The sequence below is a fragment of the Coenobita brevimanus genome, chromosome 42, assembly GCF_032717465.1.
Source record: "Coenobita brevimanus isolate Jiangsu-jjx chromosome 42, ASM3271746v2, whole genome shotgun sequence".
NCBI lineage: Eukaryota > Metazoa > Arthropoda > Malacostraca > Decapoda > Coenobitidae > Coenobita > Coenobita brevimanus.
Window position 1 is genome coordinate 6,375,703 of NC_136995.1, and position 20,823 is coordinate 6,396,525.

The 20,823-nt window shown below is 39.8% G+C and overlaps 1 pseudogene; it reads right to left on the reverse strand.

Moving 5' to 3' along the window:
• Window positions 1–2,037: 2,037 nt before the first annotated feature.
• LOC145397716 (5S ribosomal RNA) lies at window positions 2,038–2,156 on the reverse strand (annotated as a pseudogene).
• Between the last annotated feature and the right edge of the window lie 18,667 nt (window positions 2,157–20,823).

A 20,823-nucleotide genomic window follows, 5' to 3' on the forward strand; every position in this document is an offset into this window, starting at 1 on the left:
ATCCTTACTCATCACACTACCCAAGTACTTAAACGTACTCACATTTTCCATTTCCTCACCATCCAACCTCGCTGTACATTCACTGACTTCACCTCTCTCAAAGACCATCACTTTACTCTTCCTTACATTCACCTTTAGATTCCGTTTCTTACACATTCTCCCAAGCTCATCCACCAAGCCTTGCAGCTTCCCTTCGTCTTCACTCAACAACACAGTATCAATAACACTCAAGTATGCTATATGCAAACTTCAACAGAGAGGACAAGCAGTAGATTACATAATGCAGTGGGCAGTGTCATGTTCAGCGATTGTAAGGACAACAGAGACAAAGCACAAGAAGCTAGCAAACAGGTGTACCCAACTCTTAGTTTGTACTCATTTGCCGCCTTTATATAAGGACCTTAATCGCCGCTGTGTTGAACATACCGCTCATGTGTGTGGAGGGAAGGGGAAGTTGAGGGGAAAGCACTGCATACAGCTCTCTCTCTCTCTCTCTCTCTCTCTCTCTCTCTCTCTCTCTCTCTCATTGGTGTTACTCTCTTCATTGCTCTTCTCAGCCCTCTGCCTGTATCGCAATTTCATTATGGTATTGTACTCACCAAAGAAGCTAGAGATATGAGAAAAGTTCAGCTATAAGTAAAACAAAGTTGCCACCAAAAAATTTACAAAACCTGAACCTGTACGATAAAAAAATATGTAGAAATCTGTAGATCCCTCAGAGTGACCATTCCATGAAAACCACTATTGTGATATATGGTGGAAATGAAGAACTACCACGTCCTATATTTTCAACAGCCTCCCTCTTGAACCCCACGAATTTTTCTTTGGCTGACCAGAGAAGTCACATGACACATGTTGAAGATATAATTTGGTCATATTATAATTGAACCATATAGCAGTTAAAAAAAAAATATATATGGCAGGGATTTTTTTTTTTTTTTTTTTTTTGAAAAACAGTGAACTGTGTATAGCCAGTTGTTACCTCATGGAAATGGCCTGTCACACAACCTGAATACGGATTAGTGATTGCATGAGTTTTAATGGGCCATTCTTATGAGACAGGAGTAGATCTCCTTGGTTACAAGTCAAATCGACCTCCCAATTTACTACACTTAGTCATAAGCCAAAGTGCAAAGGGGTGAAGCATCTTTGCTGGGTGATAATCAGTCGAACTCAACCATTCATATTAACTCATTGTAGCACTGAACCACATGGTTTCCTGTAAGCCAAGAAACCATTTACAACGCTGGGTGGTAACCATACAACCAAACCATACGTGCTCCCTACATGTCAAGTAGGTTGGTGGAGGGTTAGTGCCCCTCCCTGTAAAACAAATAACTCCGAGTCAAATGGCCACCCCCTACGAGATTATGGCGTCTGGCAATAGATAGATAGATAGATAGCACTGAACCCCGCCAGAATTAGAGCAAATACAAAATCTTTCTAGGTGAAATTATGCCGTTCTTTGCATCCCTCCGATGTAAAAACGCAGCATTTGTGTTACTGAGCACCTCCTAGTGGAGGTGGTAGATTACCCAGCATGTCAAATACTGTCTTATTGTGGAACATTAAATAAAATTCTCAAATGGCAGAAGTAATATTTATATTTGTTAAGTTTACTCTTATCCACAAAGGAAGTGAAGTATGTATATATAAAGAAAATGTCTTCCATCAAGGCACACTCTAAGATATAAAAAGTTTTATTGTATAATACATTATAATAATTCATTGTAAAGAAATATATGGTTAACCATTGCTAAAGGATAAGAAAGTTTTTCAAGGTCTTAACAGTTTCCTTGTTATAAATATCACAGTAATTTCATTATAAGATACAGTAGTCTCTCTCTCTCTCTCTCATTCCTTCGTAAGTAAAACTGCATTCCTAAGTTTCCAAACCCAGAACGAATATAGGTTTTTTCATTCATTGCCAGACGCCATGTATCCCAAACGGGGTGGCCCAGGGCCCAGAGTTAATTGTTTTACAGGGAGTGGCACTAATCCTCCACCAACCCCACTTGACACGTAGGGAGAACGTTATGTCAACAGCATCTGGTGTTCCCAAGCGGTCACCCATCCAAGTATTAACCAGACACAACGTTGCTTAACTTCGCTGATCGGACGGGAAGCGGTGTATTCAACGTGGTATGGCCTAATATAGGTACATCAATAAAAATCATGGTTTCATGCACTAAACGAAAACTAGTGGCAAGCAACTAATTTGCAATATATAATACATATTGCATTTCCAGGTCATATACATGTACAGACTTGGACAAAAGCATACAGAAATACAAGTTTTTGCAAAAATATTGAATTACAGCATTAATGCACTACAATTTCCAGTACACATTAAAACACATCAGAACAGACAACAAAAGCTTTGCTACACCCCATGCATAGGACACACAACTGGACATAACACGAGAAAGAAACCAAAACCTTCGTTGCAGTACATGCTGTGACAAAAAACAGGACACATACAAAAGGCCTGCTACCAAGAAATAATCTAACACATAACACATAGAAAGCTTTATTGCAATAGGCCTGCATGCTCTGACACATAACACTTGCACAGAACTTTCTTGCAATAGCCCACAAGCTGTATCAACCGCAACATGCGACCGACACCAACAGCTTTTTTGTAGGATACGTGATGGCGTATAAGAGGACAAATACAGAAAACAGCTTTGCAGTGTACACACAGTTGGCCAAGTTTCCAGCTTTAACACAGCGTTACCGCCGCTCGACTTGCACGAGGTCTGAGCTGAGGTAAGTCAATTCATGGATTCAGCTGATTCGTAGCAGAAGTAAAGAGGGATGCTGGAGGATGACTGGAGCTGATGTGTGGTGTGGTGTAGGGTTCGGGAGAGTTTAGGTTTACGAGGAGGAAGGGTGGCTGAAGATATATATATATTTTTTTTTCATGATTAACGCATAATATTTGATGAAAAGATGCTACTATTCTGCACAGGTATAGAAGGAAGGATGGCGGAAGGCACGGATTTTTTTTTTTTTTTTTTTAAGCATAATATCTGATAAGATATTAAAACTTTGGATTGTATTATCAAACGGCTGGATTGCACTTCGAGCTTGTGATACATGTATGAACTATTCTGTTCATATTAAGAGTAATGAATGGAACGGAAGTTTCGCCACTATAAACACGCTGCAACCCATCTTTCCTCCCTCGCCGACCAAACCCACCTCATGCCATTAACAATATCCACAGATTACAAAGTCTACTCATGGGCCGACCGGGAGCAAAAGAAAACGCGGCCGCACCCGGATGATGACGTCACATCCTCGTCTCCCCGCGTCCGAGCTCATACATTACATTTTTGCACACTAAAATTTGTCTTTCTTTCCTACCATATCTTAGCATGTGCGTGCATATTATGCCTGAAATGGTGCAAGTATATAATAAACTAATCTCTGGCCAAACACTTTACTGGTTTTAGTAACAGCCTGCTCATGTCATTATAAGCTTTGAAACTCTATTTAAGCATATGGATCAGAAAATTGTCTCACGTCATACTTGAAGTTCATTGAATAAGAATCTCTCTCTCTCTCTCTCTCTCTCTCTCTTTCTCTCTCAATCAATCAATCAGTCAGTACAGGTATACATCAATACATCTATTTATCTATTACCTTAGCAGTTTACTCATTTTGTTTACAGTTTTTGTGGATAAATGATTATTTAGTACTTCATCCCCCCCAAAAAAAAAAAAAAACATACGACAGCGAAGGAACTAATTTACTACTTCATTAGGCAGAGAAACAAATTCAGCATTTGACTGGCTACATTCTGGACAGTGGCTTTTCCAGGTTGCAGGGCTTTGGCTTCATGATAAATAACTTTTCCAATGTTTTTAATTTTTCTAGAAATTCAAAGATAGGTTTCATCTATTTTTCATTTTCCCTGCTAATCGCACCAATCCATGTGTCTTCTTTGTTTGATGCCTTTGAACCGAGGTAGTCATATTGAGGATAATTATGAGCTAAGAATCCACCAAAATACGGTAGGCCCTCTTCCTCAATAACTTTTAACCCTTTTAACTTCTAAATGAAGGTTGTCTGAAATATTTCCCTTGTCCATACCATCTGCCTCAGGTCCATCGTTTTCGTCTGACAAGCAGAACACCATTGCAGACAGAGCCAGTTCACGCTGGAGATTTTCTTCGCCATTCTCAGGCAATGGAGCATGCTCATTACTGAAGCTGGAAAATGATCCTGCTGACATGTTCACATTATCATTTTGTTTTCTCCACGTTGTATTTTGACCCCACGTGATTTTTTTTTCTGAGAAGATATGACCTAACCCCAGGCTTAACAGCAACAGGAGATGAATGCTGATAACATGCAGCCATTTGTCTGAGGCAAGCAAAGAAGTGCTCCAGCCTGTCTTGATTCAATCTGTATGTTAATATGTAGGAGATATTGTACTAACCCTTCACAATTTCCAGTAACTTAGGCAAAGTCTTTGATATGATCAGTCCTTTCTGAAACTGGTTAAAACCATTACTCCCACATACTCTCACTGGTTTTGCTGTGTTAATCATGTACTTCAGTGTTTTCTTTTGCCTTACTAAATCTAACCCATAAGCATTTCTAGAATTTACATCCCATGGAACACGGGAACTGAATATATCAAACCAATTATCAACCAGGTAAATGAACTTAATTGTACTTTCCCAATATTTGTCCTGTAGTGGACCTTTTTTTTTACCAAAGAATTCAAGAGACTTTGATATTTCGGAAAAGAGTTGTGTAGCTAATTTCACATTAATCCGCTGAACTCCACACACATTGATATGTTTTTTGGAAAGTTCCGTGTGTGTGCAGTTCTTAAGTCACTAATACTTCTCATTAAGAATTCTCGGACTTGTCTACTATGAACAAAATTTCCTTCACCTAAGAAAATACCAGAACTGAGGAAGCTATTTCTGATAAGCTTTATGAGATGCAGCGCATTGGCAAAAAATATTAATCTCCCTATTTTGAGCTGCTGGGTTTGTAACTGATAATCTATCCATGCTTACACCTAATGAATTCCATAGCCTTACGTTTGTAGGACCTAGATCAATCACCATACCCACTACGGGAAAGCCAATAGCCTCTAGCTTCACAATTAAATCAAACAAAATTTGCTTTGTCCTGTCATTCAAAATCGTAATGGATGAGCCCTTTCCATGAATTTTACAGACCTCTGACCATCGTACACTGGACTTTGCTTTTCGGTTCATATACAGTATCAGTTTCCTTATCGTAAGTCCATTCCTTTCCAACGTTACATTAATCAAATAGGATGATGTACACACGATCACATTCTCGCACTGACTTTGCCTGATACTGCAGAATATTTAGTGATCAGTATAAAGTTCCAGGCTCGACATTGACCTTTCTAACCCGGCGATTTAAAGTAGAGGGAGATGGCAATGGAAATTTGCATTCTTCTCTCAAGTACTTATTGGCATTGGGACTTAAATTACGTAGACTTACTGCTCGACTAATGTCATCTTCACTCCACTGATAAATGGGCTTTCCAGTCAAAAGAAACTCCACCTGAGAAGCTGAAAAATGTTGGCCTAGATTATCCCTTACAACAGCTGTGGCAGAAGCATGTGCATCATCCAGTTTATGAAGCATTGCAGTCCTCTCTTTCTCCCAGTTTCTCTTTTCGTCAACCAACTTAGCTTTTTCGTTCTTCCATCCTGCGTCTTCAACCTCTCTCTTTGTATTTTCAATATCTTTTTCTTTTTCCCAATTATGTTCTAACGGGAGCTGTAGTTTCTCTGTTTTATCGGCTTGTCCCTGCCCCCGCAGAGTGTGTTCCTCCCCTGCTTCCTCTTGTGTCTCTCCATTTTTTTCTTCCACCAGTTGCTTGTGTCTTCTTCTTGTTGCTCGAACCGCCCTTGAACTGGACACATGTTGACCTGTAGTAAAAGTATGTCTAATCAGAGAGAGAGAGAGAGAAAAAAAAAAAAAACTGGACAGATGCTGACCTGTACTAAAAATACGTCTAATCAGAGAGAGAGAGAGAGAGAGAGAGAGAGAGAGAGAGAGAGAGAGAGAGAGAGAGAGAATGTGTATGTTGCTAGCACATGGAAATTTCTTTGTACGCCAGCTATCTTACACACTAACCATTCTAAACTATTTCACTTATTTAGGCCAACCGTCTTACGTGCTAACCTTATTAAACTAATTCACTATCTTATAAACCGTCTTATGCTGTGCTAGGCTAACAGTCTTACACATAAACCATCTTAAAGTAATTCACTATCTTAACCGTCTTATGCTGCGGTAGGCTAACCATCTTACTCACTAACCGTCTTATGCAATACTAGGGTAACCAAATGATAACCTTCTTATGCTGTACTAGGGCAACCATATGTTAACTTTCTTACGCAGTGCTAGCCTAACCATCTTACACAATAACAATCTATAGACCTTTTCTAGTGACGTCACAGAAATCACGTGGTTTGTTTACGCCTCCATATTGGATGGCAAACTCCTCCCAGTAATGGCTGTCCAGATAGGGCTGTCAGAGATTAAACTGACATATACAGTATATGCAGAAATCTGAATCAACGCCACCAAGAACTGTACAGGAACATGATGAATTGTTTGAGGCCAGATCCTTACACCATATCTAGGGAGAAATTCGCCAGTTTCAAGGACTGGGGACCGAAACCAGATCCCAGATACGGCGATCTGTATCAGTGTTTGGTAAATACTCCATCAAAGTTCACCGGGGCATCCTTCAAGGTAAACAGACATGCCATACTGTAAATGTGCAACATAGACAGCTGGAAATGACATATAGTACTTGTAAGTCATTTTGGTAATCAGTAAATTATTGACGTGGGGCCATGGGTGAAGGGATTGTATACACTGACTGGGAATCGAGTAGTTGATGAATGGAATAGGTTTCCCAATGAAGTACCGTAGTTGCTGCCCCCTATTTAGAAAGTTTCAAGCATAGGCTAGATAAGCGTAAGACAGGTATGGGTTGCCAGTGCTGGGAACGCTACTAATAAAAAGTAGCGGCGCTCCCATTCCCCTTATTAGCTCGAAAAAGTAATGGCGTTACTGGTTTCGCTACTTAATATCAAAATGTAGCGCTCCCGCGCCCGCTACTTTAAATAAGAAGGTACACAAAGGAAAGGTTAACAAAAATCTGTGATACAGCAGTACACTATACTGTAAACTGTTTTGATATTAGTCAGTCTGAGTGGTTATGTTGTGTACCAGTCATGTCAGTATATACTTATATTGAAAATGATATTATATATATATATATATATATATATATATATATATATATATATATATATATATATATATATATATATATATATATATATTTAAACATCTTATACATGTCTGTGCTACTTTAATGAAGCTTAGAGCCGAAGGTAAAAGAAAAAGCTATTTACTGTATAATGTAACAAAAGTTCTTTTACATTGTTATCTAGTGTACCTACTAAAAGTAACATACGTAATTAAAAGACAAAAAATGTGGCCTACCATTGATGCATATTATATAGATTTATTATATTTTCAATGATATCTATTTAAGATACGTACGAAAACGAAAGTAAAAATGAACTGGGGCTTTCTTTTAAAGGCTATTGATACAATAGCAATGTTTTTTTCCATTACTTTAAACTGAAAGTAACATACTGTTACGAAATAATAACGTAGTGAGTAAGAATTAGTTTCAAAGAGAGAGTGGGCGAGAGAGCGGGAGTTGGTGACGGGGATAGTTAGAGGTGTGTGTGTGTGTGTGTGTGTGTAATTCACCGGGTCGGTCAGGATCACTTGATGGTCGTGATCGTCAGCTTTTACCCTCCCGGAAGGGAGCTGAGAGCTCATATAGTCCGATCTAAGGGCAAGGCTGTGACCTTCACACACGCACACACCCGTCCCCTTGCTCCAGGGGGACAGAAACCACCCACTTCGTCAGTGAAACTTTTCGCAATCTGAGCGAGGCGCGAACTCCCGTCCACCAGTTGGCAAGCGAGAGCGTTACCACTGCACCAGCGAGTGTGTGTGTGTGTGTGTGTGTGTGTGTGTGCAAAGCAAAGGCGCAAGTTGCAAGTTCAATATTCTGGTCAGTACAGGGGTCAGGTTCCATAATAGGAATTGAAGTGTAACGAAATTTCGAAAAATCACAGTCTGCTGACCACGGCAGAATAAACTGAGACTGGCTGGTCTGGCTCGCACCCACCCCCGTGCTGCTCGCCAAGCTGCCAATTACTTAATTTAAATGATCGTTAATTAACTAGAAAATTCCTTTCTATTTATTGCACATTACTAATAAATAATAATTAATAAATTACTGATGTAATGTAGAACAAACATCATTAATTGACAGAATTGACGAAAGTATTATTTTTCGTCATTAATAAATACAACCAAACCGTCGGCATATCTGTATGTATTCACCGACTCCGGACCTGTATTCGTCGCGTGAGTAGCGAGGAGCGCGGTAACGCGTGAGTACAGCCAAAAAGTAGTGGCGCTCTCAGTTCCGCTACTGGCTAAATAAAGTAATGGCGTTACCACCATCACTGTTAAAATAGTAGCGGCGCTATTCCCAGCGTTATGCGTTGCATACAAAATTTGTCATTCTTGTAGTCACACTCCTGTGAAAGCTGCCTAGCATGGGCCTACATGGACTATTGTAGGCACGGTAAATTAGTCACACTCTTGTGGGAGCTGTTTAGCATGGGCCAATTGGTCTGCTGTAGTTATCCTCTCTTCTTAATCTTCGAGTTAGGTCCTAAGTTAGGTTAGGTTAAGTTAGGTTGGTTGCTTTAGCTTGGTTTAGAATTAAAAAAAAAAAAAGTAATTTCCGACAGAAATGAATATCATATTCAAATAAATCAGACTTTTATAAAACATTAAAATGTGAAAATTTTAAGCTTCAAGGTGAGTTGGGTGTAATTCTGGAAATTTACCGAAAATTTTTCACATATTGGATATTTCAGTAATTTAGGCCTAGATACATTCACGCCGCCTATATACTATATGTTTAAGGTTTTTTCACATAAAATGCTTAATTGATGATATATGCCAAAACTCAAAATTATTCCTGAAGTTAACTTTTACATTCCAACTGAAACATAACATTGGCACAAATTTAAATTAAGGTCATTTATTTCACACTGATGAGTACCACAACATAAAACTAAAAGACTTCAACAATATAGTTTTAATGGTTTTACGTTATATATTTAAAAAAAAAAAAAATCTTAGTAGCTACATACCCGGTAAAAGATAAATATAGGGGGCTGTTGATATAAGTACATTATCTATCCTCTTCTTTGTACTTAACGTATTTTTGTACTAAGTTAAAAATGTCTATGTAATTGGTGCATGTATTGACAGTTTTGCTTTCTGTGGAGCAACGTTTATTCCTAAATAAAATAGAAAATAATATATAGTAGTACTAGAAATTATGTTTTAATTGTAATTGAAATATTGTTTAGCACACAGGCTCACAGTGGTACATAACGGTATTATACTGAAGTGTTGAACAGTGTTCTGTACTGCACTATTATTAAAATCATCCACCATGACACAAATATCAGTTTCAAGTGAATCACACTGAAAAACATTGAAAAAATAAAAAAATAAGCTACCTAACCTCCTCACCTAACCTAACCTAACTTTAAGTATGACCTAACCTGTAATTTAATCGGCTTAACTTACCCATCAAACATTCTTGATCATCATTACTATGTCCGATTTGGTTTGGTTTAAACTCTGAAACAATAACAAAACAAGGCCTGTGACATGGACCCTCCCCCTCTTCCCACGCACACACATGGCCGTGTGGGTCTTATGCTCTGTGACATTAACATAATTAGGATATCCCATGACACCTACTGCTGCTAAGAATGGTAAATATGCCTGTATCTACCCACAAATCATCGGCCCACTTGATATGAAATGCTTGCTACAGAGGCGGGAGTAGGCCGTTGGCTGCCAATTCTCCCTCCTTACAGCAGCTATCCATTTCTGTCGCCTTTCCTCATTGGCTAGAAAAAGATAGAAGTGTACCCAGCTTCCAGTTTTCTGCCTTGTCTTACAGCCGAAGGCACAACAGTGGAATACCATTGTGGATTCTGCAATTATCTCTCTATAGACATCCGACAGTTTGCCGTCCAATGTGGCGCCATAAACAAATGTCACATGATTCGTGATGTCACGTGGAAAAGATCTATACTAGGCAAACCATGTTACCGACCTTCTTAGGCTACGTTAGCACCATCTAACACAATAACCATCTTAAATTATATTAGGCTAACCATGTTACTGCTAACCGTCTTATGCTAGGCTTGACTGACGGCCTTACAGACTAATTATCTGATACTATATATCCACCTTACCCATCAACGATATTCCACAGTAATCAGATTTTCTGCGTACTCCTAATTAGTAGCATATATACTCTTATCACCCTAATATGATTTAACCAGTACGTTCATGACTTACATTTCGCTGATCATAATAACAGTGTTGGAACACATCCTTTCTTGATTCTCACTTGATCTTTTGGCACTGGCACATTCAGAAGTTCGTATTATAAGTATCTCCGAAAGGCAATCTGTTCAAAATGTAAACTGAATATCACAGCATTATCAGTATTAATAGGATCTTGCCTTCCACACGGCTGAATCCATCTCCTCATTTCTTCATTTTTCGGGAAACTCAGGAATGCGAGGTTTCGTCATTTTGTGTGGCGAGAAGCATCCAAATACTGAATAGTAACTGAACATCCTCCTTGTGTATGGAAACAATCGTTTAAAGGTGGGAGATAATATGTCAATTTCAAATGGGCACGCCACATGAATGTTGAAAAACTGATCAGTTGATCGAGGGCCGCAGGCAGGAAAGGAGAGTGTGACGTAATCACCCATGAGCGAGCGCTTTGTCTTTCGCTCCTGGCCGGCCCGTGAGTAGACATTGTATTCTATGGATATTGGCCAGTAATACAGACACATTCGCATTCGTTCAACCTGATGTTTATTGCTCGCCTTTGGTATGGCGAGTCGATATAGTTTAGTAATGTATCGAATACCAAATTTTAGAGCTCCGCGGACGCAGAGGCGGAGCTGGATATCTATTTCTCATAAAATGCGGTTGCGGATAAAGCTGCGGAGGTTAAAATATTAATTTTTGCGGACGCGGACCCAACTGCGGATTATTTTTACCTCCATGTCCGCGGTTGCGGACGCGGACACTTTTTTTTTTTTTTTTTTTTTTTTTTTTTTTTTTTTACACAGTACAGTACATTTATGTAGTAGAAAGTGACGAGTTTCAGCCACATTTAAGTGTACAGCAGGCATGTTTACCAGTGTGTGTCGTAGCTGCGACACAAAGCTCCAGTTAAACAAAGAGAGAGAGGAGAGAAAGAAAGATGTAAAAGCGAAAAATAGAGAGATATAAAAGGAGAGAAAAATGTATATCTCTTGATAAATTAATGATTTTAAAGAAATAACAAAACTCTTGTCATTCTATGAAATAGTATTGACTTAATCCAGATATGCCTATATATTAGCATAGACCGTGTAAGTATTGCAACAGAAAGAGAGAGAGAGAGAGAGAGAGAGAGAGAGAGAGAGAGAGAGAGAGAGAGAGAGAGAGAGAAGAGGAATAATGAGAGACGGATGGAGGAACAGAGCTAATAGAGAAGAAAACAGAAAGAGGAAGAGGGACTGGTAGGTGAGAGGAACGGAGAGGAGAGTTGTGGATGAAAAGGAGAGAGACAAAGAATTATGACAAAATGGGAGAGGAGAAATAATGGATGGGTGGAGATCAGCAACCTCTGCGATACTTTGACGCGGAGGCTGATTATAATGCGGAGCTTTTATTATCTGAAAACGCGGTGGCAGATAATGATGCGGAGCTTTTGTTGTCTGAAGACGCGGACGCGGATAGTAATGCGGACATTATTTTCACTGCGGAGGCTCCGCGGAGGCGGATATCCGATACATCACTAATATAGTTCTTGTTGGCGTTTGTGTGTGTGTGTGTGTGTGTGTGTTGTGTGTGTGTATATATATATATATATATATATATATATATATATATATATATATATATATATATATATATATATATATATATATATATACATGGGTGGGTGTGTGTGTGGGTGTGTGTGTGTGTGTGGGTGTGTGTGTTGTGTGTGTGTATATATATATATATATATATATATATATATATATATATATATATATCTATATATATATATAGAGATGAGTGGGTTTGTGGGTGTGTTGCTAAAATATATCGAAAAGTTGTGGACAAATTATCACCAGACCTTCAGAAAATTGCAACTACGTGGATTTGCAGAAGTGTATAACTTTTTAAAGGGATTTATTCAGTGACGACCGAATACCAGTCGCCACATATTTTTATCACTCCCCTTTAGCAAGGCGAGGCGGTATAATTTGTGTGTGTGTGTGTGTGTGTGTGTGTGTGTGTGTTGTCCCAATATATCGCGAAAAGCTATGGACGAATTTTCACCAAACCTTTAGGAAATAACAAGTATGTGGACTTGTAGATGCCTCATACTTTTAGTGAGGATTTGATCAAAGATGACCGAATGCCAGCCGCCATATAGTTTTCTATATGGATTGACTTTCTGTGATCCGCAGTGACTAAATTTCGTAGGGTTTTGCGATTTTATATCAAATTTAGTTTGTAGGTAATTGTATCGTATCCAGCAACACAGATTGGTGGGCCGTTAGCATTCGGCCCCCGAATGCTTTTGTTTCATTTAATATTGATTGGCTTTTTGTGGAACCCGGCGACTGAATTCAGTAGTTTTGCGAATATTCTTCAAATCTGGTTTGTAGGTAGCTTCTACCTCAGCCAACAACAAATTCTGGTGCGTGATTAGCATGTCTTCGAATACTGTAGTTTCATCTCCTCATGCTTTACCAAATCATTGAATTATCGCCATACTTTCGCTTTTCCTTTTCCATCAAGGAAGCTATCATATATTGAAGTGTTTTCGTCCGTCACTGTCTCTCATATGGAATGAAACCTCGATAGTAAGTGATACAAAACTTTCAGTATTGCAGACTATAAAAATAATCTTTCCGAACAGCTTTAGGCAAAAGCAGGATCTAGAGTGTAAATGATACATATGTAGAATTAAAGAATGGATTGAAAGAAATGAAATAAGAGGGTACGGACACACACACACACACACACACACACACACACACACACACACACACACACACACACACACACACACACACACACACACAAGGTGAAGATAAAAATCTTGGAGCGTAAGACTGTTAGAGAAGGTAGACTTTGTAAGTCTGAATGGTATCGAAGAGAGGAGTGGAGAGGTATATTAGTGACAGCGAAGCATGAGAAATTTTAAAAAGGATGATAGAGGCAAAGTCGCTTGAAGTCGATACTGTCAGGGCTATCCCTTGTCTATGACTTTCTAAGAGAGAGCAAGGCATTTGAGATAATTCATGATCATCATCATCATTATATGAATGAATCATGGATGCCTTTAAGTCTAGGCTACAAATACAACAGACCTGATTAACTGCATAAATTATGTAACACATTTGTCAACGATGCAATCAAAATAAGGTGGCATCATATTAGATGGTGAGACCTCCCCTTCCTCAGTCGCCCCCAAGCCATTAATATGAAAGTGAGTTAGTAATAGAAATTTATCGGAATGTGTGAGTGTAGGACTGAGTTTTGAGAGACCGTGAGTGAATGACAGAGCGAGCGAGAATTTCACTGAGACCGAGAAACAATAGGTAAAAAAAAAAAAAGTTCCATGCAGTGTGGGTTTGTGGCTGAGTATGAGAATGTGAGCCTAAGTGTGTGTGGGCGAAAGGATGTTGAAGTAAATATAAGTAACATGAGACCGAATAAAAGAGAGAAAAGTGAAAATACAAGTGGGAGAGTAAGTACAAGTAAACATGACTGAAACTGAGCTCTAGAGTGTGTGACAAGTGGGTAATGAATGAGAGTGAATTGAAATGAGAATGAGTAATGCGAGTGTATCAGTGAGAGAGAGCGAATCTGGATAGTGGGTGCCGCTGAAAGTGAGTATGGCAATGGGTATGAGTGGTAATGAGAGCGAGAGGGAAGAAAGAAGTCAGGCGTGACAGAGTGAGTTGGGGAGGATGTAAGAGTGAGGGTGAATGAATTTAGGTGAGGGTGAGTGGGTTTGAAAGTGAAATGAAAATGAGCGAAATAGACTGGAGTAAAAATTTTTAAACTAAAATATTGGATTGGGCCCATTGGATTGGGCAAATTTGGCTGTCTGGATATTGCTACACTCACCCTGCCCTAGGGTGGTAAAGGAGGTCCGGATGATGTTGGTGATGATGATACTCATTGGTTAAGTAACCGTGGCGATGAGTGGAACTGAATACAGGAGTGAATAGGATGTGTAAATAAATATGAGTAACCAAAAGTGAGTACAAATCAAAATGTAAGAATGTGACTGAGTGCTGCAGAAATGAAGTGCCGCATAAACTGAGCGAGTTTCCGAGTGAGTCAGTATGGGTGACTGTGTGTGTGTGTGTGTGTGTGTGTGTGTGTGTGTGTGTGTGTGTGTGTGTGTGTGTGTGTGTGTTTTAAGGAAGAACATCCAAAGGCTAGGAGCCAGCAAGATTTTTCCCTCCAAGAAAAAAAAAAACAATATTCGTTCACATCAGGATACCAGGAGACATTGAGTAAAAAAGCCGGCAAAAGGATATACACGTACAGGCAGAGGAAGGCAGTTTCGTAGCTGATCTGTTGCATTCATGAAGGACTGGGAGTATCAGTTACCTCATACATTACACAGAAAATGGGAGGAGAATTTGCTGCCAGACGGGTGCCACTCGCTCGCTGTAATGGAGGAAGGATTCAAGCAGACAGTTCAGAAGAGCAGTGATAATTGAAACAGCAACAGAAAAGAGAAAATGCAATAGTGGAACCAAGATGGCTAACATGATGGACAGAAGAAAAGTGGGAGTACTGTGTGTGCAAGAAACAAGCCGGAAAGGAAACAGGGCATGCGGCATCAGCGCAGGGTATAAGCTCATCTGCAACGGAGCAAATGCGCAAGGAAGAAACGGTGCTGTAATCATCTTGGATAAGAATTGGAAGGAGGGACTGGTGGGTGTGGAAGGGAACAGTGATCGGATAATGAGTGTGAAAATGGAACATGGTGGTTTGGTGCTAAATGTCGTTTGTGCCTATGCACCGCAGGTCGGGTGTAGTGAGGGAGAAAAGGAGAAGTTCTAGAGGCATCTGGATGTAGTACTGATAGGGGCTCCAGAGGGAGAAAGAGTTTTCATCGGAAGAGATCTGCGTGGCCATGTGGGTAGGGAGAGGGGTGTGTTTTCTAGAATGCATGGTGGTTTCGGAAGTGGAGAGCATAATTGACTTCGCACTGGCAGGAGACATGGCTATTCTAAAACCGTTTTTTTTTTTTTTTTTTTTAAGCCTGCAAATCAAATTATCACTTACAAAAGTGGACTAAGAGAGAGACAGATTGATTTTCTGTTATGTAGAAATACCGCTTGAAAAAAAAAAATGTAAATTGTAAAGTGATAAACGGCGAGAGTGCAACGGCACAACATCGGCTGGTAGCGGTGGATTGCAAAGTCATAGGCGTGAGGAAGGGGAAACAACAGGTTATTGCAAAAATTAAATGGTGGAAACTGACAGAGGAGTTAATGAGCGAATTTAGAACCAGAGTTATGAGAGAAAATAACACCAGAAGAGAATGTAAATGAGTGGTGGGAGAAAAACGACAAGATAATTAAGCAGGGGGGGGGGGGCGAAGAACTGCTGCTCAAAACATCTGGAAAAAGCTCCCCACAAGTTAAGGAAACATGGCAGTGGAATGACGAGGTGCAGGAAAGGGTAAAAGAGAAGAAAGATGGGAAGAGGAAATTTGATAGAACTGGGAATGAAGAAGATAAAGAGAGACTAAAACCAGCAAATAAAACAACCAAAAAAAAAAAAAAAGCGGTAACAATGGGAAAGGCAAGAGCAGTGGATCAGCACTACAAGGAATTGGAAACACCGGAAGGACAGAAGATACTTACGTTGGGAAAAAGAAGGGACAAAGTGACAAAAGATCTTACGCATACAAAGTAGATGAAGGATGGTGAGGGTAGGATACTGAGCTCAGAGGAGGGCCTAAAAGGAAGGTGGACAGAGTATTTCGAGAAGTTACTGAGTAAAACGAGAGGAGAGTTTTTGGAGATTGGATGCCAAATGAAAGGGAAACACCTGAAATTAGTAGGGAGGAAATCTAAGTAGCACTGAAAAAATGGGAAGGCAGCGGGACCGGATGAAATACCAGCAGAGGCATGGAAAAGCTTGGGTGAAGATGAAGTAGATGTACTAGTAGATTTACTGCAAAAAATTTATGATCACGAGAAAATACCGCAGGCCTGTGATAGATAAGGAAAAGGGTGACTATCAGGATTGTGGGAACAACTGGGGTATAAAGCTGATGTCACACACAATATACGAGAGAGCATAATAAAAGGTTAAGGAAGGAAACAGAGATTGGTGAATAACAGGTCGGATTTATGCCAGGAAAAGGAACAGCACATCCAATCTTTGCAGTGCATCAAATCGAGGAAAAATTTGGAGAGAAACAGAAGAAGCTACCTATGATTTTTGTCGACTTCGAAAAAGCGTATGGTACTGTGCCAGGGCAGGAAGTATGGGGATGTATGAGGGAGCAGGGCGTTTCAAAAAAGTATGTGCGATTGGTTACATATATGTATGACCAGCCGAGAACTCGGATCAGAAGTAATGTTGGTGTGACAAGAGAAGTTTCCAGTAAAAGTTGGGCTACATCATGGATCCTCGTTGAGTCCCTATATCTTCGATTTGTTAATGAATGTTTTGAGGAGAGGCATCACTGAAGAGGCTCCATGAGTAATGTTTGCTGATGATATTGTGCTAACAGATACTACCAGGGAGGGAGTAGAATGGAAGTTGGAGGAGTGGAGGGGAAAAAAAAAAATGGAGAATAGAGGGTTTAAAATTAGTAGGAGAAAGATGGAATGGAGAAGAAGAACAGCGAAATGTAAGGTTGCTTGGAGAAAAGTTGAAAACAGTTGGGACATTCAAGTATTTGGGCTCAAATATAGCAGCTGACGGCGGACTGGATGTAAAAATTAACCATTGGATACAGGCAAGACGGAAAAACTGGAGGGATATGTTAGAAGTGTTTTGTTACAGAAAATTAGTGCAAGAGTAAGGCCTGCAATGATATATGGTTTGGAAACTTGGCCCATAAACAAGTCTCAGAAGAGAAAGCTGGAGGTGGTGGAGATGTAGATGCTGTGATGGATGAGCGGGGTCACGAGAGTGGATAAGATCAGAATGTGAGAATTAGGAGAAAGATTAAGGTTGCAGAAATTTCAAAGAAGGTGCAGGAAAGGCGACTACAATGGTACAGGCATATAATGAGAAGGAATGAAGACTATGTAGGTAAAAGAGTGATGGACTTGGAAGTAGAGGGTGGACGGAGAAAGGGTCGGCCGAGGAGACGGTGGACGGACTGTGTACAGCGAGATATGAGAGAGAAAAATATAGCAGAGGATGCATCTGGAAATAGAGGAGAATGGAGACGACTAGTCAGAAACAGCGACCGCATATAAACATGTGCAAAGCTGCAGAAGAAGAAGAAGAGTGCAACTAAGAGACACATGTTTAAGGAAACTAATAAGAAGAGGAAAGTTAACGTAAAAAAACTCGTTGACCTAACCCCACTGAGAAGCGCAGCAACTAGAATGGGGAGCCATCCTCACACGCCCCCCCCCCCACACACACACACCTGAAAGTTGTACTTGACACAGGGGCATTTAAAACCCCTGAATAAAGCCAAAAGCTGTGAGGGAGTAGAAAAGGCGGGAAATCAACTTGGCACACCTATTTTCTTGGATGCAGGTATTGTAGGAGGTAATATGATATTTCCATGAAAAAGTATTAAGAATAAATGGGGTAAATGGGAGGTTGATGAATGCCATGAAGAGTATGTATGAAGGTGCTAAGGCTGCAGTGCTTGTGGACAGTGAACCAAGTGAATTATTCTATACGAATGTTGGATTGAAACAAGGATGTGTCATGTCTCCATGGTTGTTTAATCTGTATATGGATGGAGTTATAAAAGACATACAAGGCAGGGCAGTGGATGTCAGAGCGGACCTAATGAGAGAGGGCAGTGTTTGGAAACTCCCTGTAGTGTTGTTTGCAAATGATACTGTGTTGTTAAGTGAAGACGAAAGGGAACTGCAAGGCATGGCGAATAAGTTTGGGAGAATGTGTAAGAAACGGAATTTAAAGTTGAATTTAGGGAAGAGTAATGTTATAGTTTTCGAGAGAAATGAAGTAAATGAATGTACAGTGAGGTTGGATGAGGAGGAAATGGAAATTGTGAATGAGTTTAAATACTTGGGTAATGTGATGAGTAAGAATGGAAGTTTAGAAGGTGAATTGCTTGAAAAGGTACAACAGGGAAGAAAGATCGCTGGTTCTTTGAGAGCAGTGATAAGAAACAGGGAATTGAGCATGGAAGTAAATAAGTCACTGCATTACAATATTGTGATATCAACTCTAACTAATGGAAGAGACGATTGGGTCTTGTTGGAGGGACGCAAGTCGAGTGAGAACAGTGGAAATGAGTTATTTGAAAGGAGGATGTGGAGGCACATGGAGAGACAGACTGACAAATGAGGAAGTAAAGGAGCGTTGTGGTGTGGATGTGGATGTGATAGAAAGGCGTTAGGAGAAATACGCTGAGGGGGTTTGGCCATACCGAGCGAATGGAGAGTGAGAGACCGACCAGGAGGGTGTACGTGAGTAAGGTGAAGGGGGGAAGAGGGAGGGAGAGGCCAAGGATGAGAGAGAGAGAGAGAGAGAGAGAGAGAGAGAGAGAGAGAGAGAGAGGGAGAGAGGTGAGCTGGGAGCGGGGCAGGTAAATGACGGGACACAGAGCAGCATGGAGGCCATTTGTTTGTGGCCACCCCCTTACGGGATTAAGGCGCTGCAGTTGGTAGATAGACTGGGTAGATATAGCCGGCAGCAAATCGTTACTGCTTTTCAGAGGTAGCTCTTTGGATGCTGAATAAAATCGTCTGACTATGGACTGAGTGAAAAAGAGCGTGTCATCGGACTGAAAGGTGACCATAGGCAGAGATGGTGCACATAACCCAACCTTGATGGAAAAGACAGGAAAAGCGTCCTGTAAAATTAGGCCACCACTCTCATTTCATTCCATGATTGATCAATACTTGTACTTGCCCCAGTTAGAGCAGCACTGCAGTTTGGCGCAAGTGCTCAGATGAGTGTCGTTTCTAAACAGTTACCACCACAACGATCATTAATACAGCTACCACCATCACCACCACCACGGCTACCTAATTTCCTAATGAATGAAATCGTCTGTTCATAGCATCGGTGAAGTAATTGACATCAGACTGTGGATGTACAACCCTCATTCATTCTGTCTGTCTGTCTGTCTCTGTCTCTGTCTGTCTGTCTGTCTGTCTGTCTGTCTCTCTCTCTCTCTCTCTCTCTCTCCACGAAAATGCCTAGCCATCTATTTCCCGAGCACGTAATGTAACATCAGTGTGGACAGTTATTAAGGTTCAAAGCGCCTTTTCATTAAATTTCAATTGACATCAGATTGAATCTTGCCCATCTGGGACCCAGTTTCAACCATCCAACGAAGTTACATCAAAATTATTTTTCCATTTTTGGACACTAACACATACACAGGTTTAAAATATGTTAAATATGTTCGCATATGAGAGAGAGAGAGAGAGAGAGAGAGAGAGAGAGAGAGAGAGAGAGAGAGAGAGAGAGAGAGAGAGAGAGATGCTGAAAGGGTATAAGTGAAGGAGGAGCCAAGAGTGGAAGGCATTAAAGTCAGAAAACCCGTAATGGAGCACTTAACCCAGTGAGATGGATGAATGCCAGAGGGCGTGAGATGAGAGGGGAGTGGGATCCATCAGCCAGAACTCAGGATGGTGGTGCTGAAAAGTGGTTAGGCGAGAGGTTGAGGAGGAAATGAAGTGGGAGCTGTCTAATGGAACGAGGAAGATGGTGGTAGTGTAGATGCCAGAACTCTACTTGTAGATTGAATAGAGTTGCTTTGTTTTTTGCTTATGCAATTGATCCTCTTCTATAACTGAAGGACTAGTGTATCATGGCAGTATGACATTCACGGCAGGAATGAATTTCACTTGGTTACTAGTCAGTTCGACCATCCACGTCATACCATCTTCCCATCCCTTTCCAGCAAAACGAAAAAATCTTTACGTAGCTGCCTTACCTAATTAGTAAAATAAAAAGGAACCATTTATTAATATTCTTAGTGTTATAATAATAATAATAATAATAATAATAATAATAATTATTATTATTATTATTATTATTATTATTATTAGTTATCATTTTGAATAATAATAGAAAACTTTAATAATAATAATAATAATAATAATAACAACAATAATAATAATATGACAAAAAAAAACTAACAACAAAAACAACAGCAGCAATAACAACAGCAACAATAACAACAACAACAACAACAACAACAACAATAATAATAATAATAATAATAATAATAATAATAATGACAGTAATAATAATAATAATAATAATAATAATAATGATAAATTCTTTAATATTTTTATTATCAGTCTTATTATTATTTTTTTTATTTTATTATTATTATTATTACTGCTGGATCCTCCCTGGGACCAGCCTATAAACGACCTTGTGCCTAAGTCACTCAGATTT